Consider the following 20,311-nt stretch of genomic DNA (forward strand, 5'->3'; position numbering starts at 1 on the left):
GGAGCCCCTTCACGTGTTTACATTCTGGATTGGAGCCTTTTGGCAGACCATGTGGGATCATGAGGGGTGGGCCTTCTAGCAAGGATCAGAGCCACAAGGTGCTTACTAAGCCTCTCACCACCTCCTTCTCTGTGTCCTTGTTCTTAATCCAACTGTTCAAGTCAGTTTCCCACCCTCAAAGTCTTGCTTTCAGTATTGTTCCTGCAAACATGTTCCTGAAAGTCTCTGCACTAGGTTGGCTTCTCTTTTGCACTTCCTTCCAAGCCTCTCCTGCCACTACTTGTTTTTTTTGGGTCCACCGCCTTCTCTTCCTCACTACTGTTCTTCCACCTCTCCTCCAATGTAAAGTCTTATGCCTCCTCTTTAACAATATTGCACTCATTGTCCACACTTCTCTCTATCCACGCTTCCTTCAATGCCATTACTTTTCTCCATTTCTCCTCTTCACATTCTTCTACCACCCCCTTCTGGCTTTTTCTCCCCCCCTCCAACTCTTTCAACAGCTCTTCCATCAACTCTGTATCACTTTACTCCATCTCTTCTTTTCTTTAGCACGTCTTTTTTTCTGTTAACTCTTTCCAGCCCTTCGGCTCCATCTTCTTCCAAGTCCTCTTGGTTTTCCTTCTCCCAACCCTAGTCAGTCTTTCTCTTGCCAAGCCTCTGGGCACTTTTCCTCGCCAGGTCCCTGGGTTTCCTTTCCCCAATCTCCTGGACCTCACCTGTCTCCTTACCCCCAGCCTTCTGGGCACAGGACCAGTCTTTTATGGGACTTTGGCACCACCTTCCAGCCTCCTTCTGGTGCAAGGTGACACAGGCGTTGCACTTTTGGTAGCTGGGATAGAGACTGGCTTTCGAGTTCTGCCCGTAGGGATGGCTTACATCTTTGATGTGGGACTTGGGTTGGACGCATCCCTTCACCTTGAGCAGGGCTCCCTCTAGGTCTCCCACCATGGCCCTGCCCTATGGGTGGGCTCCACTACTCCATCTGTTTTTGACTTATGAGAGTGGAAGCCTTGTGCAAAGACTGACTCTTGAATTTCCAGACCCATTTCAGATCTCTCTCTTTCTCGATGTAGCTTTATATAGGATTTCTGCACCTGCACAAGGGGAGCCGAGAGTGCAGGAGCTACCGGCTCTGTAGGGCTGCTGATCCTCGATTCCCTTAAACAGTGGCAATGTGACATGCCCCTGCCTTCTTTGGGTGGCATGGTAAGGGTACAGGGTTCGAAATGGAAGGGAGCTGGGAGCCATTTAACTCCTGCTTCTAGCCGAGGAGAGCCTATTTAGCTTGAAACCAGGAGCCCTACAAACATGCATGTTACATTAACTTTAACTATTTGAAAATGCTAATGAAGAAGAGTTAGGGCACGTCTAGTACACATGTAAACATAGTAAATTTTACATAAGGGACAAGACGTTACAGTGTGCATCTCATGTGGAAGTTAATTTTGCAGTGCGCTGGGGTACTTGCTCCTGGTTCCCCAGCGGTAGCTCCTGCCTACTGGGTGATGCCCGACACGCAGGAGCTGGTTTTAATTTTGAACCCTGGGGTAGACGGGGCACCCTTTATACACTGCCCCAGGGACAAGCATGAACACCAACCCACCATCCACCAGCCACACATCTAGCATGGGACTTCATCACAAGGATTACCAAAAGTTACCAAAAACAAAGACAAGAGCAGAGGCCCACCTAATTCCCCCAACTCCGGCATCCAGATCGCAACCTGCTTACAGCCATGTAAGTCTACATAGCATATGGGTCCGATGTGGGGTCATATCTCGGCTGAGCCCATAAAAATAAATCGCTGAGCCACATGACACACTGCAGCTCAATTGCTAAACACGCAGTCAGGATAGACTATTTTTTTTCTTGTACCTCCCAACAAACATGGATCAAAAACATAACCTGATATTTGTCAGAGCTTCTTTATTTTAGTGAGCAGAGAATTCTGAGAGGAAGAATGGTGCAGCTGGTTCCCGCGCAATCTCATTTGCGATAGCTTGGCAGAATGTAGAAAGATGGCTGTAATTACTGCTAAACCGTCAGAAACCAATTATCTGGAGCTTCTCCGAAAAGGTCGCTAAAAAGATATAACTGGATACTGAGAACAGGGCTGCCAGCTAACACGATCCAAAATATTGGGCAGGCATAATTAATACATTTAGAGGCTCCCAACAAGTGAATTAAATGAATACTAATGCTGAAAGACTGAGGCGGGCAGGAGGCAAGTTATAGGAATTTCCAATCATCTGCTATCAAACATGGAACATTTCTCTGCATATGGCAAATAAATATAGGCAGTAAACCATAGAGCAACAGTATGGTTCTGGGAGCACAAGAACAGAACTGTAATTAAAGGAGAGAGGCATCAGAGGCACTCAAATCTGGGCACTGCTGCTAGGAAGGGTCTGGGGCACCTCAAAGCCACACTTGATATGAGTGGAAACTAAACAATCCATGTTTAAAGTAGGATGAAAAACCACTGTGTTTATGAAACTATAATTATTTAGAGATATGGCCCAAGAAATGTAATTAGGGGGATCGAGAGGGGTCCATGGAAGTAGGAGAGTGATCAATAACGTAGAGCCACAACTTCTGTTTGAGTTGCGTACATGCTGTGGGGGAGTCAAAAATGTGAGGCGGACAACTTTGTAAAGAGTTTTCAACTTTAGACATTTTATTAAAGAAAACAAATTGATTAAACGCCTCACTGTGCCTACTCTGACGAGGATTTCCCTGCCTAAAGTAACCTAAAGCAAACACTCTAACCAAAGGATATCTAACCCTCATACTTAAACAACAATGAAAGCAAAAAGGAGATATATGGCAATTCAATAGCAACATATAACATAGGACCTGGTTCAACATTTGAGAAATGTCTCTTGTCACGATCTGGATTAACTTCCCTTACCCAGATCAGAAGGACGGGTTTCTCCAAAGTTCAAAGGAAAACAAAGAAATCTGGTTAAACACACCAAAGTTCCAGTACAGTTCTTAAGTTCTTGTACTTAAATGCACAAGGTTCTGTTACTTCAAAGTATAGTACCTTGGAAAAAATTCATAGACTCTCAATCCTGCTGGAACGGTCCCACATCTGTAGCAACAACAAGCAATTTGCTCAGGATGGTTTACCACAGCTTTAACTGCAGAAATCATTTTTGGGGGGCAGCTTTCACAACTCTTCCGCAACTGGCACAGTCCAACATGTTGTTTTCGATTAGTACCACTATTCAGTACTTGCACCTTCTACTACCTGGTTTATCCTTACACCAGGTGTCTTCTGGTCAATCACTTCTTGCCCTACAGGTTTATCGCCTGCAACAGAAAAGTGCTTCAATGGTAACTTAGAACAATTTCAACAGTCTTCTTTGGTATCTAAATGTTAGCAGTTTTCATGGAATAGACCATTCACATTAATCCACATTAGGACTGTTCGGCAAACAAAGCCCATCTCCCCCTGGATAGCTCATTCCAGAAGGGCAGCCTGTTTGCCACCTTTCTTCCCTTTTTACTTCACTGGTTACACAGTAGCTAGGATACAGTCTTTTCCTGTGGCTACCTTGGCTTTGGCAATGTGAGTTTAAATCAGGCACGTTCTTTTCAACATATGAGCAGCATCTGCTACAACCCTTGGGATTCGTATTGCTTCCCTCTGGCTTTTGCCAATGCTTTGTGATCTCAAACTGGCCAGGTTTAGCTTTGGCATTGCATGCATGCCTTAGTTCTTAATATTGTTTGCCCACCGGGTTGTTGAGATCTCCCTAAAGTCACAAAAGGAACATCAAAGCTACTTTGTTTCATTAACCACCACCCCTCTGGGTTTCTGATAGTTCGGTATTCAATATTAGCGCCTCTGTCACTCAAACATGAACAACACGGCTGACCTGGTGTACGCGAGCTGGACCCAAGCGCTCTGTACCACTTGCAAGTGGACAACTCGTTGGGAAAGTTGTTCTTGCTCCGCGCTCACTGGCCTTTGGCTTCTGTGGCTCTCCTGGACCTGGCGAACAGTTCCTTGTTGTTCGCTCTCGACGCTGCCACACCAACTTGGAGCTTCCCAGGCTCCTATGATTCTCCTGCGCGACCCAGTCAGCGGAGATCTTTCTGCATTTTCCACCACACTGACTTTCTGCTGCACACCCTCTGCAAGGGGAATAAGGAGAGGCACTGACCTTCTCAGGACCCTCAGTGTTCCCGGTGTCTTCTTGCTCTCTTAGTCATGCCTCTAACTGTAGGCACCGCCCGCACAGCATACACTGCTTCCTCTTCTTGGGCCTCTCTAGCTTCTCCAGCTTCTCTACAGTCTGCACCGAGGGGGCCCATTTAATTCCACCAACACTAAGAGTGCAACAGAAGGGTTATGGTGGCAGCAAGCCATGATATATTGTGAGAGTTAAGAGAAGTCAAGTACTGTGACTCATCCCCTGATTCCTCTCACCTCCCTGAACCCTTTCTCCTCTGAGGTGATCCCCGCACAGTACCATCCCCAAGGTCAAGATCAGGAAGTGTCTGCCTTTCCCTGGCCACCTGGGAGGAGACTTTAGGCAGGGATTCTGTGAAGGATCCATAGGATTCATCACAGGGGCGTAAAAACAGAGAGCAAAAGAGTGAGATGGGGAGTGAGTAAGCCAGAAAGTGTGCATGTGGCAATTCTGTCAGATTCCTCCAGTGTCTAAGAGCTTATTAATAGCTATTATTACCTATTTATTGGTAATCAATTTACTGAAGTAAGATGTGTGGGGGGAAACGCACTGTTACTTGCGGCAGAGATTTGATTTAATGTCGGGATTGCAGCATGTGCACAATTGGGAGGTGGCTAAGCCCTATGCCACTTGTAAAGATACTTTAAAGAAATTCAATGTACACAATCATGCAATTGTGTTTAATCAATGAACACTTTTAATATAATTTTAATTACTCAGAATCATAGATCAGATTTTACCTCATTCGTATACCTGAATATTGATCAATCTGTACAAAGAATTTACATTCCAAACTATTCCCTTATTCTCTTTTAACCTTAGCCTACTTTCGAAGTCCTAGGCCTTTGTCACATATATTTCAATAATCCCATGTGTATTTATATTGCTGTTCTTGTAGTTTTAAAACATTTAATCGAGGACTTATCAATAAGGCTAAGGTAGTTGTGAAACTACAAGAACTGCAATGTAAATACACATGTGATTATTGGGTTAGGGTCTAGAAATTAGGCTAGCTTTAAAGTGCATGGATAACTTGATAGGTTAGGAGAGCTTGTCAAAGATAAAGTTGAGAGTTTTCTCAGATTTTGAGGGTGTTGAAATGATGGCAAATTTGGCTTCATTATGATTTGTTGGCACCAAGGGCCTGTTTGTCATTCATCCCACCTGGGATTGTTTTGAGGCAGGTTGGAAGGATATATGTTGGAGACATAGAAAGGTTCTAGTAGTCAACTAAATAGGCAGATGGGTATTTTCAGCATATATTTGCAAGTTCAGCTTGAAGCTACTGATAAATCAGCCAGTGGTTCATGAAAGCATTAAATAGTAAGAGTGGGAGAAATATCCTTGTGGTACTGCACAATCAAAGATGGGGTTAGGAGAAAGGTAAGGCCAGAGTTTTACTTGTGATCTCTTAGTTGAGAAACATCGTATCCATTTTGGCCAAATTTGTTAAAAAGAGTGGAAAAAAACAATCCATCAGCATTCGGTGGCCAACAGTGTTAAACGCAGAAGGTTGTTTCAAAAGAATCAGAGCTATTTGAGATGGATCCATCTGATTTATAGTTAGTTTTCTTAGGTTTAAGACTGCACATCATTTGCCATGAGCAAGTGTGACTGCAAATGATAGTAAAATAGCTCAGAATGGCTCAGACAGTTTTTTTTAGCATGGTAACAATGTATTTGGTTCCTTTGTCGGTCTAGAAAAACGGACACCTCTCATGATTGACGGCAAACGTATTTTGGTGGCCGTGGGCCAACCGTCTCATGCACATAACGATAGAAATACAGGTTTCCAAGTTTGACCAATGAGCGGCCATTTTGATGTAAAAGAATCGCCATTTTGCTCTTTAACAATTGCTCATTGCTTTCTGTTCAAACTGCTTCGCAGCTTCGGTTTGCGAATTCTGCTTATTCTGCTGACTGTTAACATGCTTGTCTAAAACGTGAAAGGGCAAGGCCGCGAGGCTAATAAAGAGTTCGCTGAAACACAACGTGGGCAGCCCAGAGAGGAATGCTCAGCTCCCTCCCGGGTGTAGCCTTGAAGGAGAGGTGCAGGGCGTTTAATCATTTCACAGCTGCCAGCCAGTCTCGTTATATGGTAGAAAATGTTAAGGCAGCTATAGGCCTGAATTATGCTCCTCTTACGGCCCCCCTTTTCTAGCCATGTAGAGCGTGTCGGCTCCCAGGACACGAATAGCAACTCAAGGATAGTAAGGTCTGGAATGTGATCCTTCCCCCGTATGTAGCTCGCTTACAAGAACAGAAGCACGATGTTCTGTTCAACAAAGAAGTTTGTCTCTACACTTGCAAACTTGCATATTGTTGCATATTGTTACTAGAATTTGAAGGTGTCATATTTGTCAAAATTGTCCATCATCACACTGAGTTCAAAGAAACCCAATAAAGGGCGGTGTTAACATGTCATAGCTGATTATAAGATGTGCATTTTGTATATATGTAACTGATGTATGTAATTCGCTCTCTTGCGTCCCTCGAGGTCTAGAGATACACGTCGCGGGGCGTGAGACCGAGTTGGCCAACTGAGACTCTTTTGCTTTGCAATAAACCCTAGCTTTGGGAATTCAACCTTGTGCCTGGCGTATCTATCGTGTGTGGCGACTTGCCTTGTTTCCATAACGCGAGGGACCCTTAGGGGCCCCTTTCACCTTCATCCAAGATCAGTGCTAGGGTGGTGTTGCATGATCTTGTTCTGAAGATATAATGGCCAGGTTAGTGCAGTACCCTCTTTACAATTCCATGCTTTAAGCAGTACTCGACAACCAGCACACATCAGGTTAACAAATACCAGAATGGAAAGTATATGGCACTCAGGAAACACATGCAGAGCAAGCGCCCAGGATTAGTGTGGGGACACTGTGCAGAACAAGCTCACTGATGGATAGGGAACAGGCAAGCTCAGAGTGCCGGTTGTCATGACCAACAATGCAGTCTAATCCCAACACGGCAGACAGGGTTTTTGTAAGCATGGAACACAAGGAACAGAGCACAGATGACTCCCATTACTGATTCATACACAACACCCGACAATCTGTAAGCATAAAGGCCAAGCACGTCGGGGGGAGTTGGGGCCATTAGGTAACAGCACATCATCAACAAAGAGACTGATGAGGAAATAAATCTAGCCACAAGGGAATTTAAAACTTCTCTACGGCCACAAGCCCAATTAAAGAAATTTGCAATTTTTGGTTTACCCAGGTAAGAGACATTTCTACTCCGAAGTACCCTGGTATCGGGGAGAATTCCAAAAGCACAGAAAAACTCTTTCGGCAAAATTGGTAAATTGAAGGACTTACCCTTCAATTTACCAAGCAGTGGCATGGTCTTGATCTCATCTAGGAAATCATGGGATGCCTGGGTCATCTGGCAAAGGTAAAAGCTGCTGGGGAGGAGCTAGCACATTCCTGCCCCCCAACCCCAAGCACTTTAGAATTAGGCAAATCTTCTTTTAACTATTTCTAAGCACTACAAGAGTCTGGGGGAAGGAGGGGCACTAAAAATAAGGCAGTTATTTAAATATAATGTGTATATAACTATTAGCTGACTACGTTTGTAAAAATGTTAAATTGTATTTAGTTTTTCACAACGCATGACAGAAGGATTGCAGCCTGTGCTAAAAATAGACTACAGGCATTGCCGTGGTGTTCTGCTAGTTCTGGCAGAGCACACAAAGTGGCTGAACAGCTGTTTCCTGTCCATCAAAAGCCCATGCAGGCTAAGACTCAATGCACGACATACAGAATTATGAAACTAGGTTTAAAAGAGAAGAAAAAGTTACTCCCTTACCTGGTAACGTTCTTTCGATGGGATGGTCCGACGACGTATTCCATATCTATGACAGTAATCACCACAGCTGTGCTGCTTCGGAAAATCTTTCGGCGTCTGCGTCCTGCGTCAATGACGTTGATACGCTGTCCTCAAGGGCCTCCGCCGAGCCGACGTCACCAGATGTTATATGTAGGATGCACGACGCCCTTAGCCTCAGTTGTAGTTTTTTCCCCAGAAACTGTGGCACCAATCTTCTGCCAGTATGACTACAGAAAGCCTTGCGGAAACGTAAGCTGCAATCGCATAAGAAATTCTGTAGCGGGGTAGGAAGGGAGGGAGCGATATGGAATATGTCGTCAGACCATCCCATCGAAAGAACGTTACCAGGTAAGATAGTAACTTGTTCTTCAAGGGGATTGGGTCCTCCGACGTATTCCATATCTATGACAGACTCCCAAAGCAGTACCAACGTATGGAGGAGGGAAAAGAATTTGGAATATAGAAATTTAGAATGCCCAATGAAATTGCAGAGTAAAGGACCGCCTTGCCAAAGGCCAGATCCTGCCCATGGATAGAATCTAGGGAGTAGTGTCGTACAAACGTATGGACCGAAGCCCAAGTGGCTGCTTCACAGATGTTACGAATAGGAACACCCCTCTGCATGGCAGTAGATGCAGCCATACCCCTAGTAGAATGGGCCCGTAAGCCTACCGGAGGCTCCTTACCCGCTAAGCGAACATTCAGAAATTGCCAAGATAATCCATCTAGACAAAGTCTGCTTAGTAACAGCTTGTCCCAAACGCCTTCCAGCGTAACCAATAAAGAGCTGATCGTACACTCTGACCCGGGACATGCGTGAAATGTAGAAACTTAAAGCTCTCCAAGGACCTAACCTATGGAGCCTCTCCTCGTCCTTACCAGGATGCGGAGGAGGATAAAAAGCCGGAAGAATGACCTTCTGGCTTAAATGAAATTCCGACACCACTTTCGGAAGAAAGGAAGGAAGGACGAACTCTAAGGACAACCCTGTCCTTATGAAATACAGTGAAGGGTGGCTTAACTGAAAGTGCCTTTAACTCACCCTGCGAGCGGAAGTGGCCGCAACTCAAAATAGTTGTAAGTGTTAACAGTCTCAAAGGACAATAATGTAAAGGCTCAAATGTAGCACCCATAAGAAACTTGAGAGCAAGGTTCAAATCCCAACCGGGCACCTGGAAAGGTGACGGAGGGAACAATTAGTGAGCCCTTTCAGAAACTGAGAAATTAAAGGGATTTTAAAATAAGAACACTCCTCAGACAAGCGCTTAAATATGGACAGAGCCGCCAGGTAACCTTTAATGGTACCCACTTGCAGGCCCTTGTGGGCTAAAGAAAGCAAAAAAGACAAAACCACAGGAATGTCACATGAAAAAGGATCCACATTCTTAACCCTGCACCAGTCGCAGAACTTTCTCCAACGGCAACGGTACAGGGACTTTGTTGCCGGCCGTCTGGCCGAAAGCAACACCTCCATCACGTCTTCAGGGAGGTCCCAATCCTTATACCTCAACCTTTCAGAAGCCAAGCATGAAGGTTGAGGGATCTGACCTCTGGATGGAGAACCTGACCCCCCCCCCCCCCTCCCGTGAGAGCAGATCATGTCGGTAGGGAAGACGACGTGGAGGGCAGATGGACAAGTCAAGAAGGTCCGGGTACCACGTCCTCCGGGCCCATGCCGGAGCAATGAGGATCATCCGGGAACCGACCCTGCGTAACCTCCGCAGCACTTGTGGGATGGCGGGGACCGGAGGAAACGTGTACAGCAGGGAAAGGACCACTCCACCACGAACGCGTCTCCTAAGGCTCCTCTTGGAGGAAATTCCAGCGAGCAGAACCTTTCGCACTTCCGTTTCACACTGGAGGCGAAGAGATCCACTTGAGGGGTCCCCCAAAGGGCAGAGATCTCCAGGAGAATCTCCTGAGCCAGCTCCCACTTGTAAGAGATTGCGCTCTGCCTGCTCAGAGCGTCCGCCGTCTCGTTTTCGTCTCCGGCCAAATGAACTGGCGAGATCGAAATTTCCTGCTGGATGGCCCAGAACCAGAGCTGCATCGCCTCCCTGCACAGAGGAAGTGACCCTGCCCACCCCTTTTTGTTGAGGTAGTACATGGCCACTGTGTTATCCGTCAGAATCAGGACATTCTTTCCTCGCACAGTCGGCAGAAAAGCCTTCAGGGCAAGCCCGACAGCCCTCAGCTCCAACAGATTGATATGGAGTCTGGACTCCGACGGAGACCAACGACTGCTGACTGCCAACTCGTTGGCATGAGCTTCCCATCACGTGAGGGATGCGTCCGTCACAATCGTCAACTCCGGCCAGGGTAGCCAAAATGGAGCCCCCCTCATCAGAGTGCCTTGGTCGGCCCACCACAGAAGGTCCTGAGCGACCGAGGGTGGCACCCGAATGGGGTCCGACATCTTGCCGGAGGACTGTGACCACTGCATCTTGAGAGCCCATTGCAGACATCTCATCCGCAACCTGGCCTCTGGCACCGGAAGAATGCAGGATGCCACGAGGCCGATCAACCTCACAAACTCGAACGCCGGGAGACTCTGGGCATGTTGAAACTTGTGTACCATCTGCTTAATGTGATGAGCCCTCACCTGGGGAGGAAAACACTGCCCCAGGGATGTGTCGAGCACTGCTCCGATGTACTGGAGGCGCTGAGTTGGCGCCAACTGGTACTTCTTTAAGTTGAGGGAGAAGCCCAGCTTGTGAAGGGAGTGGTAGGTGACGGACAGATGATCCAGGACTTGCTCGGGAGAGCGTGTCCTGATCAACCAATCGTCCAGATAGGGGTAAACGTGAATCCCCCTTTCCTGAGATACGCTGCCACCACCATGAGCTTGGTGAAAACCCTCGGGCGGAGGTCAATCCGAACGGCAGGACCCGAAACTGAAAGTGCGAGTCGCCAAGCGCAAACCTCGGGTACTTCTTGTGCTTGGGATGGATCGGCACATGAAAGTAAGCGTCCTTGAGGTCGAGAGACACCAACCAGTCCTGACGTTGAAGGGCCTGGAGGACTTGAGAGAGAGTAATCATCTTGAACTTGTCCTTCCTGAGGAGCTTGTTCAAACCGCGCAAGTCCATGATGGGTCTCAATCCCCAGTCTTTCTTTGAAATCAAAAAATAAGGAGAATACCATCCCTTGTTCCTCTCCGCTATAGGCACCAGTTCTATGGCGCCTTTCTCCAGTAGAGCTTGCATTTCCTGCGCAAGGAGCGTATCCAGACTCTGTAAAGAGAGATTCCCTGGTGGATTGTCGTGAGGCCTCTGGCGGAAAGGAAGATGGTAGCCGTGGGCTATGATCTCCAGAACCCACAAATCTGACGTAATGGCATGCCATTCTACAAGATGCTGCTCCAGCCTTCCCCCAACCGGCGCACCATGGGACATGGCCTCATGACTGAGCTGAAGCGGCTGCAGCATTGCCTGAGGGTAAAGAGGCAACTGCCCAAGCGGCCTTGGCACCTCATGTACCTGGTTTTCCAACTCTGGGCACTCCTACGGTGGCCCCTTTGACTAGCAGCTCCTCTCGATCTACGAAAGGATGAGTAATATCGAAAGGAACTTCCCCTCCATTGCTGTCCCTAGGACGAAAAGGCAGAGGTTGGCGAACTGCAGCACTCAATGACTTCGCTGCAGCTTTAGAGGTCTGCAACCTCTCGAGACTCTCGTCAGCCTTACTGCCAAAAAGATGTTCACCATCAAAGGGCATGTTGAGGAGCCGGGCTTGCACAGTAGGAGCAAACCCCGACTTCCGCAACCACGCAAACCTGCGTATTACGGTGCTCGCCGCCATGGACCGGCTGACACAATCTGCCATGTCCAGACCCGACTGAACGGACTCGCACATGGCATCCTTGCCATCCTGCACCATAGCAAGGAAACCATCCCGTTCCTCCCCTTCGGGAATATGATCAACCGCTAACGAAATACAGTTATACAGAGTGTGCGTGAAACGTGACAAGGCACACACAGAGTCGGCTGCCTGTAAAGCCCCCCTGAAGAAAACACTTCTTCTCCCAGCCATCAAAACACTTGTCGTCCCTATCAGGAGGGATGGTAGGATACGATGCCTGCTTCGCAGGGGCCTTAGCCGCCTGCACCACCAAACTCTCCGGAGTGGGTTGCATGGTCAAGTAGCAGGGGTCGCTACTGGCTGGATGGTATTTTCATGGCCGGGAGACTCTACGGGGCAGTCTAAGCCGCTGCCACCCTTCTTTGCAGGGCCATATGGAATGGCAGTACCGGGTCAGTTGGCGGACTGTGGAATCAGAAAAAATACAATATTATGGCTGTTACACCAAGCAAAGGAAAATACACCGACACGGGCTTGTAAAGATTCCCAGAATCTTTATTACAAAACTGAACAGTATTCAACAAAGTACACAAATAGCTATTTGGCTGTCAATACATCAGAGAGACCACCAGCAGGGTTCAATGTGAGCAGTGAACAGAATTTCCTAGTTGGACATCGACATTTATACAATTTGTAAAAATGATGTCCAGCCTCTTACAAGTTAATACATTGGGCTAGGGTCGCGCCAGGTTCACTTTCCTAATTTACATTTCTCGTGCATGCGGCTTACTTTTGAATACATTTACTAACATACTCTATTATTCTTTAATTTAACGTTACACTCTTTACATACTGTTTTAATACAGATCAAACAAATGTTTTGCATTTTATATTCGGATAGCGTTACTGTTCTTGAATACTTTTAGTTTAACATTGCTGATTCTAGTAATACCCTGCTCCCGAGGTCAATAAAGGACAAGGTCTACATGAACCTAACATGTAGCCTGAAGGCAGGTTGGACATTAACTCCTACAGAGGTTGAAGAGGTTAAGGCAAGAACAAGAGCACACAAGACGGCCATTTTAGATTACAGGGTGACTTTGTACAGAACCCCCAAAATTGCGGTTCTAACCTAAAATGGAGGCTTGATTCAAGATGGCGGCTTACATCAATTTCTAAGGTCAAGACCTTGCCGTAGAGAGTTATTCGCGTACAATTTTAAGCAACTTGGCGTAGGCCAATTTACGTTCAATCGTTACAATAGAAGGCATAATTTAATAACCAGTTTCACAAACCCTCCTTTTGGCCTATGCCAAGTGCTAACACTACTTCTGATCTCCTTGCAAGTAACTCCATACGTCATCGTCCATACACCCTGAATCATTGTCTGACATATCTATTGCCATTAGGTCTGACACCCGAGTTTCTTTTAACACATACTCTTTGGAAACCTTATCTGGGGCGTATATTTTATGCCCTAATACACTTGTTGCTTGCACGCAACATCCCCCTAATACTGAGCATATACCAGGGAGACACTGTATACAAAAGCAAAGAAACAGAAAACTTCCCAAGATAATCAGCAGGGCCGAAAACAACTTCCATCCCCATGACCGTAGGAGGTCCCAAAATCATGTACCAAGTTCCCACTTTCCCTCAGTAACATGTACTTCTGAACTAAGAACATGTAGATTTTGGATATCCCTAAAGATCGTCGGAGGGAAGTCTGGTACGTAAATGCAGCAAGTGGACCCCACTAATTTACATACTCCTTCTCGCTCTGTCAGGATGACATCTAATGCCATCCGGTTCTGAAGAGCCACTAATCTTATCGCTCTCTGCTCTAACGTCATATTATAGAGTATGTCAGTGGTCCGGTTGATGGTTCTCTCCAATACTCTCGCTAGTCCCCCGATATCTTCTGAATTCGTAATTTGCCCAAAAAATATCACAAAAGATTTCATAATATCTCCTAGAGTTTGCGCTGGAGTATTCCCTTTCACACCTCATTGTGGACGAGTCTTCGAAATTTCTACAGTACTGGCAATAAATACCCCAGGTAATAGAATCCCTAAATAACAGGTTCCTTTCCAATCCCTGGGCAACCATGGAAATGCCACATTACCGCAAACAAAATAGACAGGTTCGCCTACGTACAGAGGTCTGTTTCAACTAGTCAAATTCGCAACATTGGCGCACTTTCTAAAATTACCCATTGACCGTGTTCCATTCCTCTGTATGCAGAAGGATACTGAATCGGGGCTATGATCAACAGAATAAGATGGAGGCGTGGCATCCTTATTGCCTATTAGAGCCATTTTGAAAGATATTAAAGATTGAAAGGGACGAGACAATCTATTAGAGGGCCTAACAGATGCAACGTTTGGCTTGCTTCCATTTGCAAAAAGCGAGCATCCCAGGGGCATCAAAACATTCTTTTCAAAACTATTTAAATTTGTACCATCAAAGTTCCCTGAGATGCTGTCATTCCATCGACCAAAAAATAGTGCTCTAAGAGAAGCTTAACAGGCAGTTGTCAGAGGTAAGGGATAAATATACCAACCTAGCCCCTTATCCCCATGTTGCGGTAGATGTGAGCAGATCCAGCAATTGGTCTTATTAAAAATGACATGAGTGGCATTAATTATTAACAAAAGAGTGTGATTCTGATAGTTCCGTCTATGCAAAGAATCTCTAGGCGACAAAGTATGCAATTGCACGGAAGGAGTGGGAATAACAGATACATTTTCAATAGGTAAAAAGTCCTCTAACGGATATGCTTCCTCCAGATACCATAACCCAAACCCAACAGTTACTAAAAATCCAGTAATTATCACAAAAAGGCAACAATACACTTTGGGGGTCCCCTTACATGCTTGATCATAGTCTCTGCTAGTCAAATGTTTATCTAAAAGTTCGGTACGAGCGGTAGCGGGTGCAGGCATTGTCGTCTTCAATCGAAAAAACAGCAATTGTTCGTTTGCTGGCGACTCCAGTCGCGCGTCTTCTTAATGTCTTTCCCACAACCCTTAGCCAATAGAATCTTCCCCTACAGTCGGGCCAAAAGGCAAGCCCTCAAATGATTTTCTCAATCGCACAGTCAGACCATGTTTTACATTTACTTCCTTGGGCGCAAATTATATTTTGCAGTTTCTGGTGAAGACAAAGTGTCGTCACTTCCTCCTGGAAGTGGCGAATGGACGGAAATGGGATCAGAAAAGGATTGATCCGGAAGTTCCACTGTTGGGGAGTGCGGAGACAAGATGGCCGTTTTGTCTGGCCTTGTGGATTCTGAAGCGGTCTCCGATTCTCCCTTGTTGGTTGTTGCTGTTTCAGGTACACTAGTTAAAACAGCAGGAAGGGATTCTGTGTCTTCTGTATCGCAGGGCACGGGCTGTGGGATCCGTTTGGTGTGCGTCGCATGAATCCAGTTTTTGCGACCCGCTACCCGCACAGCAGTCTGGGAGACTAGCAGGACTTGGTAGGGACCCCTCCACCGAGGTGCAAGGCAAGACGACCTCTCAAAAACCTTCGTGAGGATCCAGTCCCCCGGTCGTAGACTGTGACCAGGACCCTCGTAGCGCACAGGTAATGCCTCTCGCACAATCTACAATAAGAAGCCATACCTATCAGGGCTCCAACTTCCTTTTGCATATTTGGGACAGACATGCCAGAAATAGTCTTTATTCGTTCAGGTGTCAACCGTCTTCCCTCCTTTGACAGGAGGAAGCCTAAATAGGCGACCTCCTGACAACAATATTGGAATTTTTTAAGTGAAGCTTTGTGGCCATGTTTTGCTAGATGACAAAGCAACAACACTGTGCCTTCTTTACAGGCGCTCTCAGAATCAGCAGCCAAGAGGAGGTCATCTACCTACTGCAGTAATGTGCAAGTAGTAGGCAACTCGAGAGTATCGAGCTTCTCTTTCAATGCCCTACTATAAATACTTGGACTCTCAGTGTACCCTTGTGGTGCACGAGTGAATGTAAACGAGCGTCCACCTAGGGTAAACGCAAACAAATACCTGCTATCCTTGTGTATGGGAATACTGAAAAACACGTTTTTAAGATCAACAACGCTAAAATGAGTGGCCAAAGCCGGAATCATGGTTAGTATCGTTGTAACATCAGGTACAATAGGAAATTGAGGAGCCACAATTTTGTTAATAGAGCGTAAATCAATAATAAAACGAAAGGGAATCGCATTATCACCTTTTTTGTATACTGGCAAAATGGGGCTGTTACATATGCTACCCGTAATCTCCTCAATTACCCCACAATGTACAAAATCAGAAACTATACATTATAAAGCCTGTTCGCCTTCAACTGAGATCTTATATTACGAGATGCGATGCAATTTTACTCCATGTTTCAAAATAATTTTAACAGGTTCAATTTGAAGAATGCCCACATCATTATCATCAATTGCCCATAAGCATTCTGGAACATTACTAAAATCTGGCGGTAAAGGTCGAGTCAAAAACTGAGAGGCGAGTGATTGCTGAGGTGAAATTGTTAACCGAACTCCGCCCGGAGAACAATGTATTACTGCATGCAATGCCTTCAACAAATTTAGCCCCAGCAAGTTTGTGGTAAGTAGAAATGGACACTGTTCCGTGAAGGGACCCAGTGTTATCGGTACCGGCAAAGAGACCGGACAAACTACAGGTGTGCCTCAAAAACCCTACAGAAACGTTGGACTGCCCTGACCGGGGAATATTTGGAACCCGTGAATGATCAATGGAACATTTCTGTGCTCCCGTATCTACTAAAAATAGATGCTTCCTATTTCCCACCGCCATCTCAACGTAGGGGCCTTTTTGATGAACGGGAATAGGCGTAGGTTCCAAATCCTGCTTCGGGCAATCCTAGCGAAACAGAATATTATCAAAAGGAAGCTCTTCAGAGAGGTACGCGGCCGAAGGGTGATCAAAAATGTTTCTATTATCCACATTCGAAACTTGCTTATCTTGTGAAGGAGGTTGCTGTGATTCTGGTGCAAACTGACCTCTGCCAGAGCCCCCTGCACCTGGGCAACCTCTGGATCGTCTACCCATGTTCCCAAATGACCTTTGCTGCAAGGTCAGACATTGTGCGCGGCAGTGGCCTTCCTGCCGGCAATAGGCACACTGGTTAATGGTTACCGGAGCCAAGGGCGCACTTCCCTGCGGAATGTACCGACCTCTAAATTGATTACCCCCTCTAGGGCTTCTAACAATCTGCTGTAATAAAAGTTTAGTTTTCAGGTCACCCTTTTTTTTCTCAAGTTTTTCCTTTTCAGTATTTACACGATTTTCATTTTCATAGCACTGAGCCATATGCAGTACTTCTGATTGAGACTTCGCCTGCCAAGCGCTTTCAGAAGACATAATCTGTAACTGGATGTCAGGCAGCAATCCACGTACAAATTTGTCGACAAACAGCCTTTTCCCTGACTCTGTGCCTAAGTCTTGTCCTCTGAAATCAGAGAACACCTGCTCGAACCGATTGAAGAAATCGGTATCACCCTCAGACTTTCCTTGGACACAGGTCGTAAGCTTGTCCCAAATGATTCGTTTTTCAGGAACCATAGTTTTCAATTTTACAATAATTCTATCAGGCAAGGTTAATATCACTTGAGGTGGTTGTTCGCCAGCTGGTCTTTCTCAATCTAGCCTAACCATGTTATCCCATGTATCTCCCAACCCAGGTATGTCATCTATAGTCCTAATCTGTTTCCACAAATCAACTAGCAGGAGTACGGGAAATAATAGGTCAATATCACTTAAGGTGAATTCCGACGACTGTAAAACCGACTATTTCTTTATAGAATCCGGTCGGATTCTTTCTTATATCGGGAATAGATTGCTTTATGGTGTTCACTTCCTGTCTTGAAAATGGGACATGAACAAACTGTGATACATAATGTGCAGGAATGTTCACAGCGACTATACCCTGTGCAGCATTGGCCGCAACCTCAACCCTTGGGACAAATATCGGAGGGACCTCTCTCATAGGCAACTGAGAAGTAGGCAGCTCCGAATGCTTACTAAGCAACAGAGCCAAATCAAGCGCTAAGGCAGTCGAAGAAGTAACAATCGAAAAAGCTCTCTTACAAACACTCAACAATTCTGCGGGACAACAAATCTTTTTTCTTACACACTCATTCTGCAGGTGCTCTACCATCACCTGCATCACTTTCTTTTACATTTGTAACGTATACTGACTATATGTGTCAATACTTCATCTGGAGTCATCGACATATCCGAAATCCATCTTATCGCATCCTTTATACAAATTTGCGCTTCCTCTCCTTTTAATTCTCGGCGAGGAGAAAACCGTTTCTGTAAGTACATAATACCTAAACTACCACCATCTGCTTCTTCATTCTGTAACTCTTCCAACTCCTTCCTATACTCAAAAATCCTCTCAACATGCTCATATACCTTCTCCACAGTATCTCTGGACAACGCTAAGGCGTTCAAATCCTGTAACCCTTGCGGGAAATCTACATCATTTAGTCTATTCCACATTATACTCAAATGAGTCCCTAATCCTTCAATAAAAACATTTTTCTCAGGAATACTTTTTAAATTTTCAAGTGTGGAAAAAACATCGGCTTGTTCACCCTTCTCCATACAATGTTTAGCCCAAGCAATCAATTCACTCTTCTTGTCTGGGGACACAGTATTACGAGTCACAACCCTTGGTCTCGCTCCCTGGTCTACTATAAGCGATGCAGAATCACTTGGAAGAAGAACAGTAGCCACATGCTGAATATCAACAGGTGAAGGCAAGGGGGCAGGCAAAGGAGCGACGGCTGAAAGAACAACAGGAAGAACAGCAGGGAGGACCGGACGAACTATAGGAGGGGGAACAACAACGGGAAGGGGCAAAGCGCCAGGAGGAGGGACGTACAGAGGTGGCGCGGAGGCATCGGGCCTTAGTTCATGCAAAAGTTTATTAATCAATTCATCTGACGTATGAAAATCTTTTGAAGAGTAGATTTTCTGAATGCCTAATTGAAACGCCCTGTCCGTGTTCCTAACTGACTCCAATTGTTTATTTTGATCATATAACCGTGCCTTTTCGACACTTGTCATATGTCTACGCACATGTTTCTCTCTACTCTTTTGTTGCTGCAAAGCTTCTGTTTTCCAACTGTGTAATGCGTCAAATGCTGCAGGTCTAGCCTTTTTCTTTACTAATACAGACTCTAAATATTCTATACGAGGGATTTCAAAACTACCATTGGTTGGCCACCAAAGATTAGAATTATGTCTGGTCTGTCTGTGCCAAATGTCATTAAATGCTATACTACCAAAGCCTTTCTTACAGTACATAGTACATGCCGGCGACCCCTCCTGTGGTGCTGGACGGCTATCTTCCAAAGATTGTCTGCCGCTGCGGAATAATGCCCTAAAGCAGGCAGACAATTTCCCAGGCATATCAAAGTTCTGGTGTTACCTGGTTAAATAATTGTGCTTGCGAGTACAATACTCCAAATTCAAATTGTCAGGGTTAGATTAAGAATCGGGACACGATTCACCTGACCAAAGGACTGGGAGGCCCAATCGTGTTACTAAGGACAATGCTAAGGACCCACGTATTTTGGTGATTTTCGGCAAATTTACCCACCTCAAATATATGGACCCTCGCCAAGACGTCGTCTCGGGTTACAGCTCACCGTCCAGGGATCGGATCGTGCAGTTTCGTCGAGGAATTCGCTTCTCGTCTAGAGTGGCCGTTTCTGTTGGCACCGTCCGATCCCGGTCCGATAGCCGAGCCAACCTTCAACGAGACGAAGTCAATCTTGAGGGTCCCTATTCGGGAGCCATCTGTGGAATCAGAAAAAATACAATATTACGGCTGTTACACCAAGCAAAGGAAAATACACCGACACAGGCTTGTAAAGATTCCCAGAATCTTTACTACAAAACTGAACAGTATTCAACAAAGTACACAAATAGCTATTTGGCCGTCAATACATCACAGAGACCACCAGCAGGGTTCAATGTGAGCAGTGAACAGAATTTCCTAGCTGTACATCGACATATTTATACGAATTTGTAAAAATGATGTCCAGCCTCTTACAAGTTAATAATACATTGGGCTAGGGTCGCGCCAGGTTCACTTTCCTAATTTACATATCTTGTGCATGCGGTTTACCTTTGAATACATTTACTAACATACTCCATTATTCTTTAATTTAACGTTACACTCTTTACATACTGTTTTAATACAGATCAAACAAATGTTTCGCATTTTATATTCGGATAGCGTTACTGTTTTTGTATACTTGTAGTTTAACATTGCTGAGTCAAGTAATCCCCTGCTCCTGAGGTCAACAAAGGACAAGGTCTACATGACCCTAACATGTAGCATGAAGGCAGGTTGGACATTAACTCTCCTACAGAGGTTGAAGAGGTTAAGGCAAGAACAAGAGCACACGAGACGGCCATTTTAGATTACAGGGGGACTTTGTACAAAACCCCCAAAATG

At 45.6% G+C, this 20,311-nt stretch overlaps 1 protein-coding gene across 2 annotated transcripts in view; it reads right to left on the reverse strand.

Moving 5' to 3' along the window:
* Positions 1 to 20,311, reverse strand: part of UIMC1 (ubiquitin interaction motif containing 1) — an 814,141-nt gene that overhangs the window by 662,077 nt on the left and 131,753 nt on the right. The gene's annotated exons all lie outside the window — the stretch shown is intronic.

This window comes from Ambystoma mexicanum, chromosome 3p, assembly GCF_040938575.1.
Source record: "Ambystoma mexicanum isolate Mex_15411 chromosome 3p, UKY_AmexF1_1, whole genome shotgun sequence".
Classification (NCBI taxonomy): domain Eukaryota; kingdom Metazoa; phylum Chordata; class Amphibia; order Caudata; family Ambystomatidae; genus Ambystoma; species Ambystoma mexicanum.